Raw genomic sequence first — 23,286 nt, 5'->3', positions numbered from 1 at the left:
TGGCGGCAGTGCTATGGCATAATGGCGCCGGCGCCACTGTGATTTGGCCAAAGGTGCTCGTCGTTTTAGGCTCAGTTTCATGCAAAAACACTCAAAAACAATACTTGGATTGATAAACAATGTTTAAACTTGAATTAAACATCCTAAACCATATGTTTCTAATCAGATTTTATGGCAATCATGGCAAAACAATTAAGAACACAAAAAGCATGGTAATCATGGCAGTTTTACAAGCATGCATTCTAAGCATTCAAACTAAGCGATTTCAACATGTGATGGTTAAAACGTATATAAACAACCCACGAGCATGTTTCTACACCAATATCATGGAAATCATATCAAGAGGTTAAATTCATGGTGGACATGTTAAGAACGAAGAACATGACAATCGTGACAAATCAAGTATAACATACAAACTAAGTACTGAAATAGATCAGATTTGACATATGATGTATAAAACTTATTAAAATAGCCCTAAAGCATACTTATAAATCGTTATCATGGAAATCATGTTAAAAGCATGGCAAAGAGCAGTTATGGAAATTGATGGCAGTTTATGGTAAAGACAATCAAATCAAGTTAAACATGCATCCTAATACACATAATTCAATAGTTATGATTAAAAAGTGATAAAAGTGATAAAAGAAGATTTTGGATCCTTAGAGGTACCGTTCTGAGCCCTTTACTTGTTTTCTGGTGATCCAGACGTGGAATCCAGCTTCGGATCGATGTGTAGCAGTGTGTTCTTGAGTGATTGAAGCGTCTTAACTTTGTTTGATCGAACGATGTGTTTATGTGTGTGTGTGCTAGGGTTCAGCCAACACTAATAATTCCTAGGGTTTGTGTGCTTTTCTGGTGATTAATTTTGCCGACCTTCAGCTACGCTGATTTAGGGGTCAGAGTTAGAGATGTACAGGGATGGTGAAAATATATGGAGTGATAGAGTTTTAGGATTAGGATTAACTTTGACTCTTATCATTAGGATTTAATTAATTAAAATTCATAGTAATTCTTGTGTGTCACATAAAAATAGACTAAAAGTTGTTTTTGGTGGCCAGAAGTGTTAAAAAAGGCTTATGGGACTCTAAGGGTTTCAGTATGGTCAATTTAGTCCATCAAACTTATAAATTGGCGCATAAACTTCTGAAATATTGCAATTAGTCCAATTTCTCAGATTTAGATCACAATCTCTTTAGATTTTTATAGGTTATTTGCAGCTAAATACGTTTCAATCCCTGAAGTTTGCAACTGCGCACGGATCTAACCAGCTTGAGTCCAATTAAGTGGACCATAAGATCGTCATCCGGACAAATTTCTCTGAAAATTATTATTGGACGCTTCAGTCTCTTATCACTTTTTACCTGTCAAGAAAATAGGTGTCTACATCTTCCTTCTTAAAAGTAACATTACCAAATCTTCTCATCTTAATATCTCTTTATAAACTTTCATCATTTGTACTATAAACTTAAAACAATTTCATAACAGTATCACAAAGAGCTCCAAAAAATTGTAAAATAGATTTTTTTCCCAAGCACTTTAGAGTTGCAAATTAAACTAGGACAATAAGAAAAATCGACCAAATTTCAAAATAGTTAATTAGTCCAAATAGTATAACAAAACTAAAATTAATTCAAAATTTAAAATTAATCCCAAAAAATGCTAAATAAGCAATACGAGCACATATATAGAACATATGATAGCAAACTAACAATACAAAAAAGGGTTAATGTAATACCCCGTACCTTTAGAGATACCAAGTGAGGTGCCACGAGGCAAAAGTGTGAAAATTTAATTGGGGACATCGGAATTGAATTCGAGAAATAAGAAAATAGACCAAAGTGAGTCTATTAAAATTATCGTAAAATAATAATTTAAGTAAAATTATTATTTGATAAATTGGAATTTAACGGGACTAAAGAGAAAAAAAATTAAAATAAAATAAATGGTAAGTCCCGAACTAATAAATTTTACGATAAAGTTTGTAAAATAAAAATTTAGAAGCTAAGATTAAATTTTATAGAAATTGGACGAAAGTATATTAATTAAACGGATTTTGACTATCGGAAAAGGAAAACGATATCAATAAATTATTTGGACCCATATAAATAAATAATGCGACAAAGTCCATTATTTATTGATAAAGAGTAATCGTCAAGGTTCTATTTAAATTACGAAAATGACTTGGTATTAAATTGGAGGAAGTGAAAGGCTAAGGATTTAGTTGTAAGAGATGCCTAGTTTAAGCACTTAGATAGACCTTTTTACCCATCAAATTAATAAGATAAGGACACCTTGCATTCCACCTCTTCATTTCCTATAGCAAACTAAAATCAGAGAAAGAATTTGACCCAAAAAACTTCCTTTTTCCCTATGTTTGCCGAACCGTTCATCATTAAGCTAGGGGTATCAATTCTCAACCAAAATCCATGGTTCTTGAGGCAAATAAATGATAAAGCAATGGTGATCAAGGTAAGCTTAGGAGTTGGTAAGTTCAATTGTGAATTTTTATGGAATTTCAATAAGAAAACTAAGGATTTTTAAACTTTGAGTTAACTTTAGATGTTTAATGCTTGTTAAGGAATAAACTATGGATATGGAGCTTGAGTTGTTGAGTTTTGATGATGGAAACTTGGAGCAAGGATTCGACCGAATGGGTTATTAATCAAACTTAAGGTAAATTCTGAATTTAAAAGGTTTATGATGATAAGTTTGATGAGTTTAAATTGAGGTGCAAACTGTTTTTGAAATGAATTTTGGATAAGTGTTTAAGTTGGAATTTTGATGGATATAGGGGCTCTTTTCGGGGATGTTTTAAAGGGCTTAAGACACGTCGGAATTTACAAATTTTTAAGTCGATCCCATGCCCGTATAATGCAGAAAACTGCTGCAAATTTACAGCAGAAAACTGCTGCAATTGGCGGCAGTAAACTGCTGCAATCGACAGCAGTAAACTGCTGCAAATTGGCAGCAGTTGCTGCTGCAAATGGCGGAGCTGCCATTGAGCTCCGGCAGCCATAAAAATGGCACATCGACACTAGGTCGATGTACGCATACTCGAGTCCAAAACGTAATTTTCGGAACTTCAAAATCATGGTTAAAGAGGTTTAAAACTGGGTTTATAAAATGCAGAAAATTAAACCCAAAACAGTTTATGACACTCACTTTCGACCGCGTTTCGGAAGACTTTAAGCGATGGTTTTAGAAAAGGTTTAAGTGGTATGTCGTAATGAATATACGGAGAATAAAACGTGACAATTGGATTAGGATTTGGATAAGTATAAGTGGCTAGAATGATTGAAATATGTAGCATGATAGTTATATAAAAAATCTGGACATGTTGTCGACCAAGCTGTGAAGCCTACTTCGCAAGCAAAAACGGACCTCAATCCGTAATAATATTAACCAAACAAATGAGTAGAATAGATAAATGATGTTGCATAGATGGAGTTTAAGGAAAATAAACGTGGTATTGTTAAGTCGGATAAAAAATTATCCGTGTTTGAAGTTGAGTCAAAAACTGGAAATATAAGTTAGAAAAAAATAAACTAAGTGTTAAAACATAACAAAAAGGGAAACTTTGGAATTAAATTGTGAGCAAATGGTAAGTCGGAATCAGTTGAAATCTTCACGAAAGTTGTTCATTGGAGTACGGAGAATAAAAATGTCAAATTTGTTTTGGATTTCGACCAATATACTTGCCCTGTTTCGAGGCCTGAAACAGCAGCAGTAGTAAGCTGTTTTGACAGCTTTAGTTTCCAGATTTAAGGTATCAACTTCAGGATTGATTTCCGACACCTTCGGATGCTAGTTTTAATTCGAGGTCTCAACAAAAGTTGTAGAGGACATTCCGAACTTTAGGAATGTCAATTTTATTTAGAATTTGGACTGCTTTATGTCACATTTTTAATAGCTCAAATATTGTCCAAAAACATGAAATAAATAGGAAAATTTAAGAAGCTAACTTTGAGGAAAATTTTGGAAACTTTAAAGATGTCGAATGAAGTTTGAGTCTAAATGAATGTTGTAGACGATGTTGCGGACTATGGAAATGTCCAATTAATTCTTAGTACGGGCTATTTTAAATAAGCGGTTTCGATAGCCGAAATTGGCTAGAAACCCAATTTTTGTATAAGTAATTCTAGTTAGATTTTTATTAATTAGTGCAATTATCGGATTTTCTTAGACCCGGCGAGACGACCACCAACGGGACCCAGAACATGATGAATGCGATACCACTTTACGAATTCTCGAAGATTTTGGTTAGCAAGTGGTGAGTTTACAATTTACTTTTGTGTGTTATTAATAAAAGTTATTTATTTTGTTTATTATTATTATAAATGCATCGCATGAAATATTATTATTTATAATAATTATTATTTTTATTAAATGTTTATTTTGTATGAAATAAAACTAGTATAGTGATCCGAGGAAACGAGCTACCTATTGGGCGTCAATAGGTTGTGTGATCACCAGTGTCCGAGTCAGTCATAGAATTAGTATAGATAGATGCTTGTATTTAAAAATGTTTAATATGATCTCGTTAAATGATGACTATGTTTGGGAGTAAGGAGAATTATGTTTTTGGTAGATATGTGAGTAACTCGGTTGAACTATCTCGGGACCCGTATCTAGTGAGTAACTAGGTTGAACTATCTCGGGACTCACACCTTGGGATTAAGCAGTGACATGATGTAACTCGGTTGAACTATCTCGGGACTACGTCACGTGGTAACGAGTAACTCGGTTGAACTATCTCGGGACCGTACCACTTGGATCAAAATGATTTGGTACAGTATGAATGGATATAATATGAATAGGATACGGATAGGAAATAGTATAAGTTTAAGATTAAGGTTTCAATCGGATCTAATACTTGATACATGTTATGTTCTTTTATATATGTTTTATTTTTAAATGCGATGTTATTTTATGTAACACCATTAGTAACGTGTAAACTCACTCAGCGTTGTCTTACCCCCCAACAGTGTTTTATTTCAGGTGATAGTATTTAAAGAGATAGACTTCCATTCTTGTTCCGGAAGTCTGCAATATATAAAGTATGTATTGAAGTACGCTTCAATTCGTAGCGCTGCAGTAGTCAGTAGATATTAGTCTATATTTGATTGTTTGTATCAAACGAGGTCCAACTGTTAACTCGGATTTTATAAAATATAGATACACGATTTATAAAACTATGTTTTTACCCGTTTGATATTTTCACCAATTGTCTACGAATGAAATTGGTATAAAATTGTCTGATTCGGAACAAGGCAATGTTGGGTTATGTTATCGCAGAGTAAGACCTTGGTTCCTATCGATTATGCATTGGTTTTCAAAGAACGGTTTCGACGTATATGAAATATTGTTTTATGATGTTTTTCCGAAAACGTTTTGTGCAAAATTATATGTTTGATTGCGAAAAAAAATTTACTCGTTTTTAGGCTTGCTACGGGTTCCGGAGCAACCACTCTCGTTCCCTAGCGCCGGTCTAAGCCCTCGATTTTGGGTCGTGACAGTTAATGTCATAAAAATTCACCAACTTTACACGTTTTCTCATTTTAATCACGTAGTTTAAATTTTCTCATTTTCATGCATGAACTGTCACTTTTTCTCAAGTTCATACGCGGTGCTGAGGTGTCACGGCTTCATTGGTGTAATTCGCTGAGGTGTAGGTCAATTTACACCAATGAATGAGTGCCACCTCATCACCGTGCATGAATTTGAGAAAAAGTGGTAGTTCGTGCATGAAAATGAGAAAATTTAAACTGCGTGATTAAAATGAGAAAATGGCTAATAATCACCCACGGCCCCTGACTTTAGGGGTACCTTACGACAAACCCCCTGATAAAAAAAAACGATCAGTAAACCCCCTAATCTTTGTGGCGGCGCTCGCTAAACCCCCTAAACTCCAAATATGACGAAAATACCCCTGGCGCCGTCTTTTTTAGTCAACTGTCATTTTTTTGAAAAAAAAAAATAAATCTGACGGCGCCACGTCAGCTGCCATGTCAGCAAAATACCATAAAAATTTTAAACACCCAAAATACCCCTAATTTAATTTAGAAAAAGACAAAAATAAAATAAATCAACCCAATTTAAACCATTTAATTAACCGACCCAACCGCCGCCACCCAACCAATCCGCCACCCGACCACCGCCGGAAAATTTTCCGGTCATCTTCTCCGAGATGACCGGAAAATTTTCCGGTCATGCTCAGATCTGTTCTTGGAACAGATACAACATTAACAAGAAACTCTCTTTCCCTAAGAAAACCCACCACCGTCTCTCCGCCGGAAAATCCCATTTCCGGTGGCGGGAACATAAATTAAACTTTTTTATCCATCTGGGTATTTCTTGTTCATATGATCTTTCTTTTCTTGTTTATGAATATTTAAAACTAATTAGTTGCTGGTTATATCTGTTTCTTGGTTGTTTTCTGTATTATTTTCATATTAAAATGGTGATGGAAGTTGCATCTCCCAAGAAAGCTTCGATAACAGAGGTATTACAGAAAGTGTACGGCAATTTTGGGTCAAATAGTGGCAACTTTAATAATAATAATAATGTAAAGAAATATTATATTCATGAAAGTGAAGATGATTTTGAAGACGAAGATGGGACTATGGAGCTTGTTCAAATTGGTGCAGAAAGAACCAAAAATGTGTTGATTCTTATGAGTGATACAGGTGGCGGTCATCGTGCTTCTGCTGAGGCCATTAAAGATGCTTTCAAGCTCGAGTATGGTGATGAATACAGGAACTCGAACTCGAGTTGCTGCTGCTATTGTTTTATTTTTATGGGTTTTGTTAATTCTTGCAGAGGTTGGTTTCTTTTACGCAGTTCATGAAGAAACAAGTAAATTAATAGTGATCAAGACCAGTTATAACAGTACTGTACCAAGGAAGATGAGGTTTTTAGCGACAGAGTACTCAAAATTGTTTACCTGCGTGGGATCTGTTCTTGGAACAGATCCATGGTGGATCTGTTCCAAGAACAGATCTGAGCATGACCGGAAAATTTTCCGGTCATCTCGGAGAAGATGACCGGAAAATTTTCCGGCGGTGGTCGGGTGGCGGGTTGGTTGGGTGGCGTTGGTTGGGTCGGTTAATTAAATGGTTTAAATTGGGTTGATTTATTTTATTTTTGTCTTTTTCTAAATTAAATTAGGGGTATTTTGGGTGTTTAAAATTTTTATGGTATTTTGCTGACATGGCAGTTGACGTGGCGCCGTCAGATTTATTTTTTTTTTTTCAAAAAAATGACAGTTGACTAAAAAAGACGGCGCCAGGGGTATTTTCGTCATATTTGGGGTTTAGGGGGTTTTGCGAGCGCCGCCACAAAGATTAGGGGGTTTACTGATCGTTTTTTTTTATCAGGGGGTTTGTCGTAAGGTACCCCTAAAGTCAGGGGCCGTGGGTGATTATTAGCCTGAGAAAATGTGTAAAGTTTGTGATTTTTGACATTAACCCTACAAAAAATGATAACATGCAAAGATGATGATGAAACTAAAATTTAAAAAATGAGTAAAAAAATTCCTAATAAATATAGCAGACTATGACTGTCGAAAAAAAACGCCATTGTCGTAAAACACCCAAACTCTTGCTGTCGAATAAAATTAATAAATAAATTTAAAAAAATAAAGAAAAATAAATAAAAAGTCCAATATTTGAGGGAAAAGGGAATCATTGAGATTGATAAAAAAAAGAGTAATCTACACAAATCCCCTAAAAGTGGTGCTATCTAATGTTTTTATCTCAATTTTTTAATTTTAGCAGTAATCTCTCAAAAATAAAATAAAAAGTTTTTATAAATCCTCCATAACCCAAAAGTAGCTGAATTAATTATAAAATAAGACATCTTTAACCTTCACCTGTTGTCCTTCATTTTGTTTACAACTGGGACAAGTTTACGCAAATCTTCGCCGGGATACCTGAAAACTTTAAGGCTAAGGATTAGAAGTGGTTTGTTGGTGGTTGAATCTTCAATAGTCGGTCAATAATCGGAGTGCCGTCAGCAGTGGTCAGATCAACGGCGCAACAGAGATGGTCCGATCAACGGTGGTGGTCGGATCAACAGCGCAATAGAGATGGTCAGGTCAATGGCGGTGGCCGATACGGCTCTGAGCTTCTGGATCACTACATCATTTTTCCTCGCTCCACCTCGCATAGCCTCCACCTTCATCTCACCTCCATCTCGTAGCGCCTCGCCGGAGAAGAGAACCACGATTTCGGACTGTTCATTTTGGATAAACCCAGCTGGGTTCGTCTTCAGCTTGGTTCGTCTACAGATGAACAAACATCTATTCGTATAGACGAATCCAGCTGGAGATCCCAGCTCCGAAGAGGGTTAAAGATTCTTTGTTCTCCGTTGTTACCCTCAGCTTGAAGATTCTTTGTTTGTGTGTATAGGGGTGGGTCAGTGTGTGGTCATTAATGACCCAAATGGAAATTTTACAGTTGCTGTTTTTGATGCAAATCACTGACCTGCAATTCATTTTTTAATCTTTTTGTGGGCTGTTCAGTTTCAAATTTGTATCGTTCTCTTTAGTTTTGATATGTAAATTATTTATCATATAAAATCAGATTTTTTGGCCAACCATGATGTTGATTATACATACAGATTTCAGTTATGCGATGTTGCTATTTGTGGGTGTTTCAAATGAACAACTCATGTATGTCTTACATCTGCAAATTCTGTAAAATATTATCATGAAAACTTGTCCACTATATATATATATATATATGCAATCAATTTAGCTAAATAACTATTCACTCTGTTAGCCGTTGTGGTGTTTTCACACCGGCAAATAGCTTCCTTATATTGATATTTAAAAGCTTATTTAACTTCTTAGTGCTTGCTTTATCCTGTACATTTAGGGTTATGTTTTTGTTCATGTTCATGGCAATCAAGATATAAATTATTGTATCTATATCTTCATTATCAGGTGAATGCACTTATAAACAATGGGTTACCATATAAGCAAAGATATAATTGGGTTATTATGATAATGTTGCATAATAAAGAAAATAGTTTCGAAAGTTGATATTAAATTTATTTTAAATTTGAATTAATATTAAGTTTACACCGACTACTATGAAAAACTTAGATAGTAAGTTGATATTAAATTGACATTAAATTTATATTAAATTGACATTAAGTTCATATTAAGTTGACATTAGGTTCATATTAAGTTCATATTAAGTTTATATTAGTTTATTTTAAATTTAGATCGAGTTGACATTAAGTTCATATTAAGTTTATATTAAGTTCGTATTAGTTTATTTTAAATTTTCATCGAGTTGACATTAAGTTCATATTAAGTTTATATTAAGTTCATATAAGTTTATTTTAAATTTTCATCGAGTTGACATTATGTTCATATTAAGTTTATATTAAGTTCATATTGAGTTCATATTAAATTGACATTAAGTTTATTTTAAATTAATATCAATTCTATATAAAGTTTACACCGACTATCGTGTCAAACTTAGATAGTTTACATTCAATTTATTTGTCACTTTAGAACATTATTTTTGAATTATTAGTAAGTTAATTTGATTAGACAAAGTTAATTTTAAATTGATAATCAGTTTGCAAAAAATTAATTTTAAATAGTTTATTTTAAATTTATATCGAGTTCATATTAAGTTCATATTAATTTACTTTAATATTTTATATTAAGAATTAAAATTATCAAGAATGACTTTAAAGCTTCTATACAACATTAATAACAAAGTTGTATTCAATATAATTGAATTATATGAACTGCAAATCAAGCATGAGTATGAATTAAAATAGAAATAAACAGGTACACATATCTTACAACATATCTCTATCATAACAACAATCATAACAAAATGTTTATTGCATCAAATGACATTTGGACCAATTGGTCGAATCACAATATAAGGATATTTCACCAGTTTCATGTAATTTCAACATCACAAAGTCAAAATTCCAAACCTCAACTGGATAAGAAAAAAAGCAAAAGCAAATGATATGGACATATCAAGTAAAAGTACTAGCTTATGTCTTAATAAGCAAACCACCACACACAACAACGGAAAATAAGAACAAATTCAAAAGGTAAATCACAATCCACCATATTTTTCACTAAATCATCTATTCCATTGTTTTATTTATTTAACGGTGAAGAAGCCATGTAATTTAGCTCTGTTTTCTCCTTCTTCTGCTTCATCATAACTCTTTCATCTGCATATCCACTGCTTTTTATCAACACGGGTGAATTTGCAGATGATTATTTGAATTGCTAATATATCATATGGTCGGTGAAATTATTGTTTGATTCAGCTTCAGAGCTTGATGGGACTGAAAATATCAACGGTAGAAATTTAAGAGTCGATGAATTGACAGATTTTGGCTAAAATAGCAGCTGAGATCTCAACGGAAAAAGAAGAACATCACCTGAACAAACATGAATTGAGAAATCATCAGTGGTAATGGTGCCTATTGAGCAGTGGAGAAAGATTGGTGAGAGATGAGACTGTTGCGTGCTGGTCCGACCACCGCTGTCTTCCGTCCGACCACTTCCATTGCCTTTCTGACCACCAACCAGCTACTCTTAATCCTTGCCTTTTAACTCTAACCTTTAAGTGAGGTGAGGGTTAGAAAAGGAATAAGATAAAATAAGGTATCCAGTGTTAATGGATTTTAAAAATTGAGAGATTTTTGCTAATTTTTTTCCCTAAGTCACTAACATAAACAATTGAATTTTTGCTCTAAAAAGAATATGTAGAAGTCTAAGAACGAAGAAGAAAAATCGTCGAAGAAAAAAGAGTAATAAGTAAAAAGTTTAAACCTTTGAATTTTTTAAAAAAGAATTAGGTTTTAAAATTATAAATAGAAATAAAACAAAGAGTTAATAAAGTTAATTTTAAAAAAGTAAACATTTTTACAAATAAAATTAATAATACAGTATTTTATAATTTATAATTTTTCAATTGTGATAACTTGTGGAGTGTTATTTGGATAGGACAAAGCAATGGGCTGAACGAATGGGGCAAAAACAATGGGCTGAATGAATGGGGCAAATGCAATGGGCTAAAAAATGATAGATAACTCAAGGAGACACAATTAGCAAAGATAAAGAATATGAAACAACAGAGTTCCCAATTTTACATAGATATCGAATTTTTGAAAATATTTATAGAAGTAAGGGTTGCCAAAAAAAAACCCGCGATGAACCCTCCTCTCCCTCCACCCCCAAAAAACACCAAAAACCCTAATCCTACCGGAGCTGCAATCAACAATCATGCATGGAATTCTGAACGTTCAAGCATGCAAACCGATTCCAGAACGTCGGACCTGTCATCTACACAAAGAAGTTTGATTTATTTTGAAAACTTCCCACGAACATGGAGATATTTTGATCTTGAAAAGGTTTTTGCAAGATACGGAGTTATCGGACGAGTTTCCCTAGCAACGAAACTGTCTAAGCGGAACTGTAGCTTTGGTTTTTTCAGACCAGATTCTGCCAAAGACTTACAATGGATTCTCAAACAGTTGAACATGATCGCAATTGGCCAATTTAGGTTAAGAGCTTTTCGCTCTAGATTTCCTGAGAAGAAGATGGAAGACCCTAAAACTATTACAGGACCTACTGCTAACCACACACCCAAGCGTGGGATTTTATCACCAGCTTTCAAGGATAATAGGAGTTATAAGGATGCTATTTCAGGTTATGTTCCGGTTGCTGAACCTGTAACAGACTGCCCTCAAGTTCCCGTGTTGAAATTAGCCTTAACCGATGAACAGGTTCTCGTGGAAACAAACGATTGGATGATGAGATCAATTGTGGCAAGAGTTTCAGACATAAAAAAGATCTTGGAAGCTAAAAACTTTCTCTGCGATCATGGTATAGCTTTTGAAAAGATTAGTTTTATGGGTGCAAACCAAATTCTTATAACTTTTGAATCAATCCTGGCAGCGGTTGAATTTATGGAGATTTCAGGGCCATCGTTACTGGATTTTTTTCAATTCTTCGGTTGGGCAAAGGATTATAAACAATCCTTCTCAAGATTAGTATGGGTCTCGATAGCAAATGTTCCACTTTATCTCTGGACAGTTGAAGTGTTTTTGAAGATTGGGAATTGTATTGGCGAGGCAATAGCAGTTAACTTTAGTGAGCGACATGATGTTGGTTTTGTTCTGATTTCTAGCACTTGCCGATACATCAATCATTCGGTGGAAGTGAGCATTGGGGATATCTCACGTTCTGTATATGCGGTCGAATGTGAGAAAGCGGTAGCCTTTGATTCTCATACTATGTGTGGAGGAATTAAAGGAGTAAGTCCAGTTTCTAAACCCTTGATGGGTACGACAGAGAAGCTGTCTGGTGCTCCTCCAAAAACCTCAGTGGCCAAACTGAATTCTGTGGAAAAACAGAATCACCAAGGAGGAGAAGAACTTATGATGTGTGCAGACATGTTTAGCAGAGAGGGGGAAAAAAGGAGAGCAAGTACGGGAGGAATAAATTTACGTGATAATATTTTGATTAATTTCCTCAATGGCCATGCAACAAAAAACACTGGAACTACTCCAACAATACTGGACTCCAATCCGATGGGTGATGTTGCTACAGATCAGGTTATGGTTTCTGACTCACTTCCAATCAGGAACATCTTGGAAGATTTAGACTCTGCAGTTGAAGAATTAGAGGGAGTTAAAGCTAGTAATTCAAACTCAGCTGTACCAAGTTTAAACATGGGCGAGAGGGAGAGTATTGATACAGTTGTTGCAGACTCCTTTGTGAGTGATAGCAAGCTGATTGAAATCGCTGTTACTGCTGATAATAACCAGATGAAGGAGACGAGTATTCAGAGAAATTTGCAACGCATTCCTGCTTTGGGTAATGAAGCTTCAGGCCAGATTCAGTTGAATAATAACCCAGAGATAGATATTGCTACTATGAATCTAGTTAATGTCACGATCAGACAAGAAAACTCGTTTTCTACGCCAGAGGAACAAGAAGCAGATAAAACTTGGCAAATTGGTCATAACCTTGGAGTTTTTAAAAGAGAAACAAGATCTGCTACATTGAAGAAGTTAGCTAGTAATTTGGTAGCTAGTAAGAAACAAAGGCAGATTTGAGCTTCCTTTCTATCTCAAGGTTTATATTAATTCCATGTCTTTACCGCTTTCATTTGTCTCATGGAATTGTCGAGGGGGTATTTTGTTTCCGAGGAAACAAAATTTTATTCGCAATTTGGTTACTGAACACAACTTGGCTTTTATTGGGTTATTAGAATCTAAGAAGGAACTTGTCACGACCCGATTCTCGGCATCGAGACCGGCGCTAGGGAATGGGAGTGGATGCTCCGAAACCCGTAGCAAGCCTTAAAAATACATTAAAAATCACTTAAAATTTTTCGCGGAATTCAAATCATTTTCGAACATTTTAAAATCGCAGTTTAAAACGTTCTATTATCAATTACCATTTAAAACATGCACATAATTTTTCTCTTTAATTATCGCATTATAGTTTCAAAACCATTTCTCTATGGCTTATCATGCATCTCATTATGCATACCATCTTACTATGGTAATTACTGCATTTCACTATGCAGGCCATTTCTCTAATGGGCTTAACTGCATTTCACTATGCAGATGCGTTCGCCGCATTTTATTCAAGTGCAGTCGCTCGGACTTTCGCACAGCATTCACATATTACATTATATCAGAGTTTGAGCGTTATAATAAAATATAAAGCATAAATAAGTCCAACGACTACTAAGGTATCACCGTTCATTATTCTAGCTACTGCAACTCTAGACACATAAAGGAAAGTCATTCTCACTTATTCAATCCAGGGATTTCCGGAACAAGAAATTGGAAATCCTCACCTCAAACTACTCGCCTGTAAAAATATTAAATTCAACGGGGTCAGTTATAAAAACTGGTGAATGCGTACAACATGTACTAATAAACATTAATATGAAAGCAATGCATTCCAGATTACCGATTCATATGAAACCCTAAACCATGATTCATGTTCCTATATGCTTTCAACACAGGAAACATAAATATTCCATTTTTTTTTCCATTCCATTCGGGTTAACCTTTTATTTTTCTTTGGCCGTATTTATTTTCTCTTTTTGTACTTTTAGCCTGTCAAATCCGATTACTCTTATTTTACGTATTTGAAAGTCCCAGACTCTTCTTACAATACAACGGATTTCGGCAGTACATAAATACTGTCGCCAATTTCACTTTTTTTAATAAAAGGTTCAACCTCCCAGATCTCGGCAGTTTGCTGACTGCCTTTGGTCGTCTATATTCCGTTGCCTCTGAAGATCTGCCATATGTCTAGGCCGTCGCCTGACTTCCAGACCGTCCTCCAGATTTCCACATACCATTTTCACATGCAACCCATTCTAAATGCAATACCGGTGATCACACAGCACTATTGCCGCCCAATAGTAAGCACGTTTCAATGAATCTAAATCGGTTTCAACACTATGAATAGTTCATGCGATTTAAATTCAAAATAAATTAAAGCATTTGCAAATCATGTAAAGCAGTTCGCAATATTTTTAATACTAATATATAGCAGTATAAGTTGTAAACACACTCACAGTACTCGCTTATTCCAAATATAAAAATATCACCCGTCGAATATCAAAACCTTTGCTCGCCGGTTTCCGCGACAAAACTCGCTGGATCTAATTTAGAGATTAAACATTAATAAATGTAATAACTCTAAATTCTAGGATAAACTCTAGACCGACTCAACCATATAAACCACATAATCACTAACCAAATTGATTCCGACTATCTATTTCCGCGTCATCGTATTTCTATACGATACACCACGTAGTTTATTTATTTTCAATAAATAAACATAGAATTATAATTCCATTATAATTCTAACACACATTCAATTCACATAATTTTCTAAAATACACCTTTAGAAAATATCAACAAACATATCACAATTCAAAAATATCCAAAAATATTTTTCCGTAAAATATTTTTGACCCGGGGCTCGGCCCCCCCTTATTTTCTGCCGAAAACATTTCGGCACTAACTGCTGCCAAATGAGTTTAGGACTGAGCCAACATGCTCTATCCCCTCTACTCATACTCCGGTCACCGTATTCCGGTGGTTTTGGCCGGAAAACTCAAAAACGCTAAAAACGCTTAAAAATTCATTTTAAGCCATTTTAACACCGAAATTCACCAAAATCATTTTCAAATACATTTTTAATTTTTATCTTGTAAAAACAGCAGCCCAATATTTTTAAAATAATATTTTCCATTATTTTAACCATTAAAACCGAACTAATGATTAATAAACAAAACCGATTATTAATCCTTCAAAACACTACACAAAAATCATTTAAATTCCATAAATAATTATCAAACACATTTCATAAATTTTTCATAAATATTTTCTGCCCAGAAATTAAAAATGACATAAATACCCTTTTTAAACAATTTTAGCCGAATAGAGTTAATAAAAATTAAACCCGATTATTAAACCGCTAAAAATTAACCATCAACCATTTAATTAACATCAACCACAAATATAACTCATACATGAACCAATTTATTTCCAGAAATTAAAAATCCCTTTATTTACCATTTTTAAGCTATTTTCAAGCTTTAAAACAATTAAAAATCGAAACCCAACTAATTAAATTAACACCCGAATTAATTAACATTTTTAATCCACAAAAATCACACTTTAAAGCATATATAAATATCATCATCTAGATCAGCCCAGAAATTTAAATAAATAATTTAATTTTCACGGAAAAATTATTTAAAAACTGAAACCCATTAAACTAGCAACTAAAACCAACTAATTATCCATCAAACATCACATATAAACCATCCTATGCATGTTTCTAGACCTCAACCAACATCAGCAAATAAAAACTAAGATTTGAGCTTGAAATTATACCTCAAACGAACATGCAAATACACACACACGATCTACGCAATATTCCCGACAATTTTCGTGAAGAAAGTTTTGAGAGAAAATGTAAGTATAAAGTTTTGTGTTGGGAGCTATGGTGTATTCGGCACCCACAAAATGGAGAAGATGATGGATTAGCTTGGACACCAAGACTTCATATAGAAATATCTAGATATTTATTTGGAGTTTCAATTATTTACAAGTTTGCCATTATGGCATTCTTGTAAATAATTCGAACTCTAGGGGCAAAATAATCTCAACTTTCTCAAACACTCAAAAACATTAAATCATATCATATGGGCTGAGTTAAAATATTTTTGGGCCTTTAAAAATATTTAAAATAATTATTTTTACGGTTTTTAGTGAAAAATCACAAAATTCACTTTTAACACGTAAAATTGCCAAAAATCACATTTAAGGCAAACACATAGCAAATCACATTTTTACCCATATAAATTCATCACGTGAATTTATTCACTATTTTCGAGGTCCTAATAAATTAAAATTGGACACTAGCGAAAATAAACACTAATAATTCTACGGGGTATTACATTCACCCCTCCTTATAAGAAATTCGTCCTCGAATTTCAAAACAAACTATTACCTTGAGCAAACAAGTGGGGATATCGTTTCCGCATATCCGCCTCTGTTTCCCACGTACATTCCTCAATTGTACGGCTCCTCCAGAGCACTTTTACCATAGGTATCTCCTTACTACGGAGTTTCCTAATCTGGGTATCCACAATTTCTATGGGCTCCTCCTCATAAGATAGTTCCTCGTCTATCTCAACCTCCTGAGGTTGAATAAGTCTATGAGGGTCAGGTATATACTTCCTAAGCATCGACACGTGAAACACTGGATGTACTTGCGACATCTCAGACGGTAATGCTAACTTATAAGCTACCGCTCCTATTCGCTCAATAACCTCATAAGGTCCTGCATATCTCGGCGCTAGCTTTCCTTTCTTTCCAAATCGGATTACACCTTTCATAGGTGATATTTTAAGAAACACAAAATCTCCGACTTGAAATTCTATATCCTTTCTCCTCACATCAGCATAGCTCTTTTGCCGACTAAATGCAGTTTCTAAACGTTGCTTAATCAACGGCACTTTCTCAGACGTAATCTGAACTATTTCAGCTCCTGTCAACTTCCTTTCTCCAACTTCTTCCCAACAAATTGGAGATCTACACTTACGTCCATACAACGCCTCATACGGTGCCATCTCAATACTGGAATGATAACTATTGTTATATGAGAACTCTACTAACGGTAGATACTCATCCCAATGGCCTCCGAAATCTAAAACACACATTCTTAACATATCCTCCAAAGTCTGGATGGTCCTTTCAGACTGTCCATCCGTTTGGGGATGAAACGCCGTACTAAAATCTAAGCGCGTTCCTAAAGCCTCTTGCAGACTTTGCCAAAATCGGGATGTAAAAACTGATCCTCGATCTGACACAATTGACACAGGAACTCCATGTAAACTGACTACTTTGTCAACATAAATCTGTGCCAATTTCGCTGCTGTATAGGTAACCTTGATCGGAATGAAATGAGCCGACTTTGTCATTCGATCAACGATAACCCATATCGAATCAAAACCATGTTGCGACTTAGGCAATCCAACGACAAAATCCATGGTTATTCTTTCCCATTTCCATTCTGGTATCGGTAATTGTTGCAAAAATCCAAATGGTCTCTGATGTTCCAACTTCACTTGTTGGCATATCGGACACTTAGCAACAAATTCTGCTATATCTCTTTTCATACCATTCCACCAATACATCTCCTTAACATCGTGATACATCTTGGTAGAACCAGGATGAACACTATACTTAGATCCATGTGCCTCCATCATAATTCTCTGTTTCAATTCTTCTACGTTTGGTACGCACACCCTTGTACCAAATTTCAGAATACCACCTTTCAAATTATACTCAGAGTTCATTCCCTTTTGAACTTCTGCAATAACATGCTTTAGTTGAGGATCCGTTGTCTGAAGTTCCTTAATCTGATCATTTAATGTAGGTTTAATCGTCATTTGAGCTAACAAACTCCCCAAATACGAAACCTCTAATTGAACTCCTTGATCAAACAACGAATGCACTTCTCCAATCATTGGTCTCTTCTCAACTAAAGTAACATGAGCTAAACTTCCTGCTGATTTTCTGCTCAACGCATCAGCCACTACGTTAGCTTTGCCAGGATGATACTGTATCGTACAATCATAATCCTTTAGCAATTCCATCCACCTCCTCTGTCTGAGATTCAACTCTCTCTGATCAAATATGTATTTCAGACTCTTGTGATCAGTGAATATTTCGCATTTTGCTCCATATAGGTAATGTCTCCAAATCTTTAATGCGAATATTACTGCTGCTAATTCTAGATCATGGGTTGGATAATTAACTTCATGCTTTTTCAACTGGCGAGAAGCATAAGCTATAACTCGTCCATGTTGCATCAGTACACATCCTAACCCGATCCTAGAAGCATCACAATAGACTGTAAGTCCATCACTACCAGAAGGTAATGCCAGAACTGGAGCTGTTGTCAAACACTCCTTCAGCTTCTGGAAACTCACTTCACATTGATTAGTCCAAATGAACTTCGCATTCTTCTGAGTCAGCTTAGTTAATGGTGCAGACAACTTAGAAAAGTCTTGCACAAACCGTCTATAATAACCAGCTAAACCCAAGAAACTACGAATTTCTGTCACTGAACTTGGCCTTTTCCAATCCATCACAGCTTCAATCTTTTTAGGATCCACCTTAATCCCACTTTGAGATACTACATGTCCCAAAAATGCTACTTCTTCTAACCAAAACTCACACTTCGAGAATTTGGCATAAAGCTGATGATCTCTCAAAGTTTGTAACACAATCCTTAAGTGTTGCGCATGCTCCTCCTCTGTGCGCGAATAAATCAAGATATCATCTATGAACACTATCACGAATTGATCTAGAAACGGTTTAAAAATCCGATTCATCAAATCCATGAAAGCCGCTGGTGCATTTGTCAATCCAAATGACATCACCAAAAATTCATAATGACCGTATCTTGTTCTGAATGCAGTCTTTGGAATATCATCATTTCTGATCTTCAACTGATGATAACCAGACCTCAGATCAATCTTCGAAAAGTACCTCGCTCCTTGCAATTGATCGAATAAATCGTCAATTCTGGGTAAAGGATACTTATTCTTGATTGTGACCTTATTGAGTTGTCTGTAATCTATACAGAGTCTCATTGATCCATCCTTCTTCTTAACAAACAACACAGGTGCTCCCCAAGGTGAGACACTTGGTCGTATAAATCCACGATCAATCAATTCTTCTAATTGATCCTTCAACTCCTTTAGTTCTGCTGGTGCCATACGATACGGAGGTATCGATATTGGACTTGTACCAGGAACTAGATCAATACAGAATTCAATCTCTCGATCTGGTGGTAATCCAGGTAACTCTTCTGGAAACACATCAGAATACTCCAAAACTACTGGTACATCATTCACACTTCCAACTTCCTTCTGAACATCTCGTACCAGAGCTAAAAATCCTTGACATACTTTACTTAACATCTTTCTCGCTTTTAAAGCCGAGACTAAACTCTTTGGGGTTTCCAACTTCTCTCCCCGTATAGAGATAAGTTCAGTTCCAGGTGCATGGAACGTCACTATCTTCTCTCTACAATCCACATTTGCATAATGTCGCGACAACCAATCCATTCCTAGGATGACGTCGAATTCTAAGACATTAAGCAACAACAAATCCGCAAGCAATTCTCGCTCTCCAATTAACACAGGACACGACGGATACACTACAGTAACGTCTATGCTTTCGCCTACAGGTGTAGCTACTAACAATGGGTTTTGCAAAATCACAGGTTGAATTCCTAATTTTAATGCAAAACTCGACGATACAAATGAATGCGTAGCACCGGGATCAAATAAAATTGATGCATCATGCGAAGATATTGAAAATATACCTTGCACTACCGCATTCGACGCATTCGCCTCTTGAGGATTGATCGCAAAAACTCTAGCCTGCCCTCCGCTAGCAGTTGCTCCAGATCCTCGTCCGCCTATGGTCCTTCCTCCACCACGATTACCAAAACCATATCCTCTTCCACGTTGTCCATTAAACACATTTTGGTTCTGTGCCTGCCCAGACACTGCAGGATATACAGGTCTAGGTTGTTGAAACACTGGTTGAACAACACTAGCACTTGAACCTTGTGGTCCAGACATAGGACATTCTCTTGAGAAATGACCTTGTTGTCCACATGTGTAACAACCTCTCGTCATAAAGCATACCCCAAAATGCTTCTTCCCACAAGTATTACATAGTGGTACTGTTCCTCCTGAACTTCGTCCACTAGAACTTGATCCAGACATACTGAACCTCCTATCTTTCTTTCCTTTCTTAAATCCTTTACGATATGGTCCAGTGAACCTGTTCGTATTCGAACTAGCAGTTCCTTCTCTTACGAGCTCACCAGTAACATTGATCTTTCCAAATTGGATCAAAGTACTTTCCATCTGACGTGCACTATCGATGATTTGCACCAAATCCTTCCTAACATCAGATAGCAATCCAATATATTCGGGTCCTAGCCCCTTAATAAACCTTGAATTCACCCTATCTCTATCCAACATCAGATCAGGTGTGAAACGACTCAACCTTGTGAACTCCGTCACATACTCCTGCACCGTCTTTCCTATCTTGTTCAAATTCAACAACTTCTCTCGATGATTCTCCGTTACTGATAACGGCAGAAAGAATTCCTTAAATCGAGTGACAAATTCATTCCAAGTCATCTCTCCCATACTTGGTTGAATATGCCTTTGAAACCAATCCTTCGCAGATCCTTTTACTGACATCTCCACCATCAGTATAGACTGTCTTTCACTAGCATTAAGACGTCTAGCATTCATCTCTACTTCATCCAAGAAATCTAATGCATCGTTTGATCCATCAAACTTCATGGGCTTGAGCCTCATGTAAGCCATAACGAGATCACGATCAACATTAGCACCAACTCTCTGCTGTTGGTAATCCAACTGCTCTCTGTGCATATTCTGCACTTCCACTTGATTCGTTTGCATGGCTGCTATGCCAGCTAAAAATTGTTCGAAATCAAAGCCCGGAATATTAAAATTAGGCCCACGGCCTCTACCACGACCTCGACCACGTCCACGTCCACGACCACGACCTTCGCCTGCTGCGGGTATCGCATCGTTATGAACGGACTCCTCATCATGAACATTCTCCTCTTGAATGTTTTCCTCATGCTGATCAGCCATTCTGATCAAAGCACGTCGTCTATTAAAAATCTATCTAAGCGTTCTAATCGTATACTATCAGGCTCTACTTACTCCTAACAAGCATACAGACTCGATCCTAGAGCACAGCTGGGAATATTTAAAACAAATGATGACTTAACAAATGACATGACAGAAACTTATATGTTGCAGTAGACTCTATATATATTAATTTCCTAGGTTCACATTTCAAACGGTATATTACAATGATACCACCTTTCACATATTAGTAATGGTTTAAGATTATAAACCATCACTTTGATATCAAACTCGACAATGGCCCGTTTTTCGACCATTGCTCTGATACCACCTTTGTCACGACCCGATTCTCGGCATCGAGACCGGCGCTAGGGAATGGGAGTGGTTGCTCCGAAACCCGTAGCAAGCCTTAAAAATACATTAAAAATCACTTAAAATTTTTCGCGGAATTCAAATCATTTTCGAACATTTTAAAATCGCAGTTTAAAACGTTCTATTATCAATTACCATTTAAAACATGCACATAATTTTTCTCTTTAATTATCGCATTATAGTTTCAAAACCATTTCTCTATGGCTTATCATGCATCTCATTATGCATACCATCTTACTATGGTAATTACTGCATTTCACTATGCAGGCCATTTCTCTAATGGGCTTAACTGCATTTCACTATGCAGATGCGTTCGCCGCATTTTATTCAAGTGCAGTCGCTCGGACTTTCGCACAGCATTCACATATTACATTATATCAGAGTTTGAGCGTTATAATAAAATATAAAGCATAAATAAGTCCAACGACTACTAAGGTATCACCGTTCATTATTCTAGCTACTGCAACTCTAGACACATAAAGGAAAGTCATTCTCACTTATTCAATCCAGGGATTTCCGGAACAAGAAATTGGAAATCCTCACCTCAAACTACTCGCCTGTAAAAATATTAAATTCAACGGGGTCAGTTATAAAAACTGGTGAATGCGTACAACATGTACTAATAAACATTAATATGAAAGCAATGCATTCCAGATTACCGATTCATATGAAACCCTAAACCATGATTCATGTTCCTATATGCTTTCAACACAGGAAACATAAATATTCCATTTTTTTTTTCCATTCCATTCGGGTTAACCTTTTATTTTTCTTTGGCCGTATTTATTTTCTCTTTTTGTACTTTTAGCCTGTCAAATCCGATTACTCTTATTTTACGTATTTGAAAGTCCCAGACTCTTCTTACAATACAACGGATTTCGGCAGTACATAAATACTGTCGCCAATTTCACTTTTTTTAATAAAAGGTTCAACCTCCCAGATCTCGGCAGTTTGCTGACTGCCTTTGGTCGTCTATATTCCGTTGCCTCTGAAGATCTGCCATATGTCTAGGCCGTCGCCTGACTTCCAGACCGTCCTCCAGATTTCCACATACCATTTTCACATGCAACCCATTCTAAATGCAATACCGGTGATCACACAGCACTATTGCCGCCCAATAGTAAGCACGTTTCAATGAATCTAAATCGGTTTCAACACTATGAATAGTTCATGCGATTTAAATTCAAAATAAATTAAAGCATTTGCAAATCATGTATAGCAGTTCGCAATATTTTTAATACTAATATATAGCAGTATAAGTTGTAAACACACTCACAGTACTCGCTTATTCCAAATATAAAAATATCACCCGTCGAATATCAAAACCTTTGCTCGCCGGTTTCCGCGACAAAACTCGCTGGATCTAATTTAGAGATTAAACATTAATAAATGTAATAACTCTAAATTCTAGGATAAACTCTAGACCGACTCAACCATATAAACCACATAATCACTAACCAAATTGATTCCGACTATCTATTTCCGCGTCATCGTATTTCTATACGATACACCACGTAGTTTATTTATTTTCAATATAATTCTAACACACATTCAATTCACATACTTTTCTAAAATACACCTTTAGAAAATATCAACAAACATATCACAATTCAAAAATATCCAAAAATATTTTTCCGTAAAATATTTTTGACCCGGGGCTCGGCCC

At 35.6% G+C, this 23,286-nt stretch overlaps 4 long non-coding RNA genes across 5 annotated transcripts; 1 reads left to right on the top strand and 3 right to left on the bottom strand.

Moving 5' to 3' along the window:
* The first annotated feature begins 2,330 nt into the window (after nucleotides 1-2,330).
* Nucleotides 2,331-5,205, top strand: LOC126678890 (uncharacterized). 2 transcript variants are annotated; one of them, XR_007640763.1, is made up of 4 exons: nucleotides 2,331-2,469; nucleotides 2,579-2,673; nucleotides 4,184-4,270; nucleotides 4,986-5,205. It is a non-coding gene; the product is annotated as an uncharacterized LOC126678890 (long non-coding RNA). The 2 variants fall into 2 exon arrangements; XR_007640762.1 differs by having other exon boundaries at nucleotides 2,331-2,485.
* Nucleotides 5,206-9,809: 4,604 nt separating this feature from the next.
* On the bottom strand, nucleotides 9,810-10,661 carry LOC126664512 (uncharacterized). The gene is made up of 2 exons (XR_007637443.2): nucleotides 10,426-10,661; nucleotides 9,810-10,329 (listed from the first exon to the last, which is right to left on the bottom strand). It is a non-coding gene; the product is annotated as an uncharacterized LOC126664512 (long non-coding RNA).
* Nucleotides 10,662-13,465: 2,804 nt separating this feature from the next.
* LOC126670328 (uncharacterized) lies at nucleotides 13,466-16,069 on the bottom strand. Its single transcript, XR_007638715.2, has 3 exons — nucleotides 15,925-16,069; nucleotides 14,595-14,681; nucleotides 13,466-13,876 (listed from the first exon to the last, which is right to left on the bottom strand). It is a non-coding gene; the product is annotated as an uncharacterized LOC126670328 (long non-coding RNA).
* Nucleotides 16,070-21,766: 5,697 nt separating this feature from the next.
* On the bottom strand, nucleotides 21,767-23,048 carry LOC126670383 (uncharacterized). Its single transcript, XR_007638721.2, has 2 exons — nucleotides 22,897-23,048; nucleotides 21,767-22,177 (listed from the first exon to the last, which is right to left on the bottom strand). It is a non-coding gene; the product is annotated as an uncharacterized LOC126670383 (long non-coding RNA).
* Between the last annotated feature and the right edge of the window lie 238 nt (nucleotides 23,049-23,286).

The sequence above is a fragment of the Mercurialis annua genome, linkage group LG1-X (assembly GCF_937616625.2).
Source record: "Mercurialis annua linkage group LG1-X, ddMerAnnu1.2, whole genome shotgun sequence".
Taxonomy (NCBI): Eukaryota; Viridiplantae; Streptophyta; class Magnoliopsida; order Malpighiales; family Euphorbiaceae; genus Mercurialis; species Mercurialis annua.
Note: the sequence above shows the minus strand (reverse complement) of the source record. Positions and strands in the feature narration are given on the sequence as shown.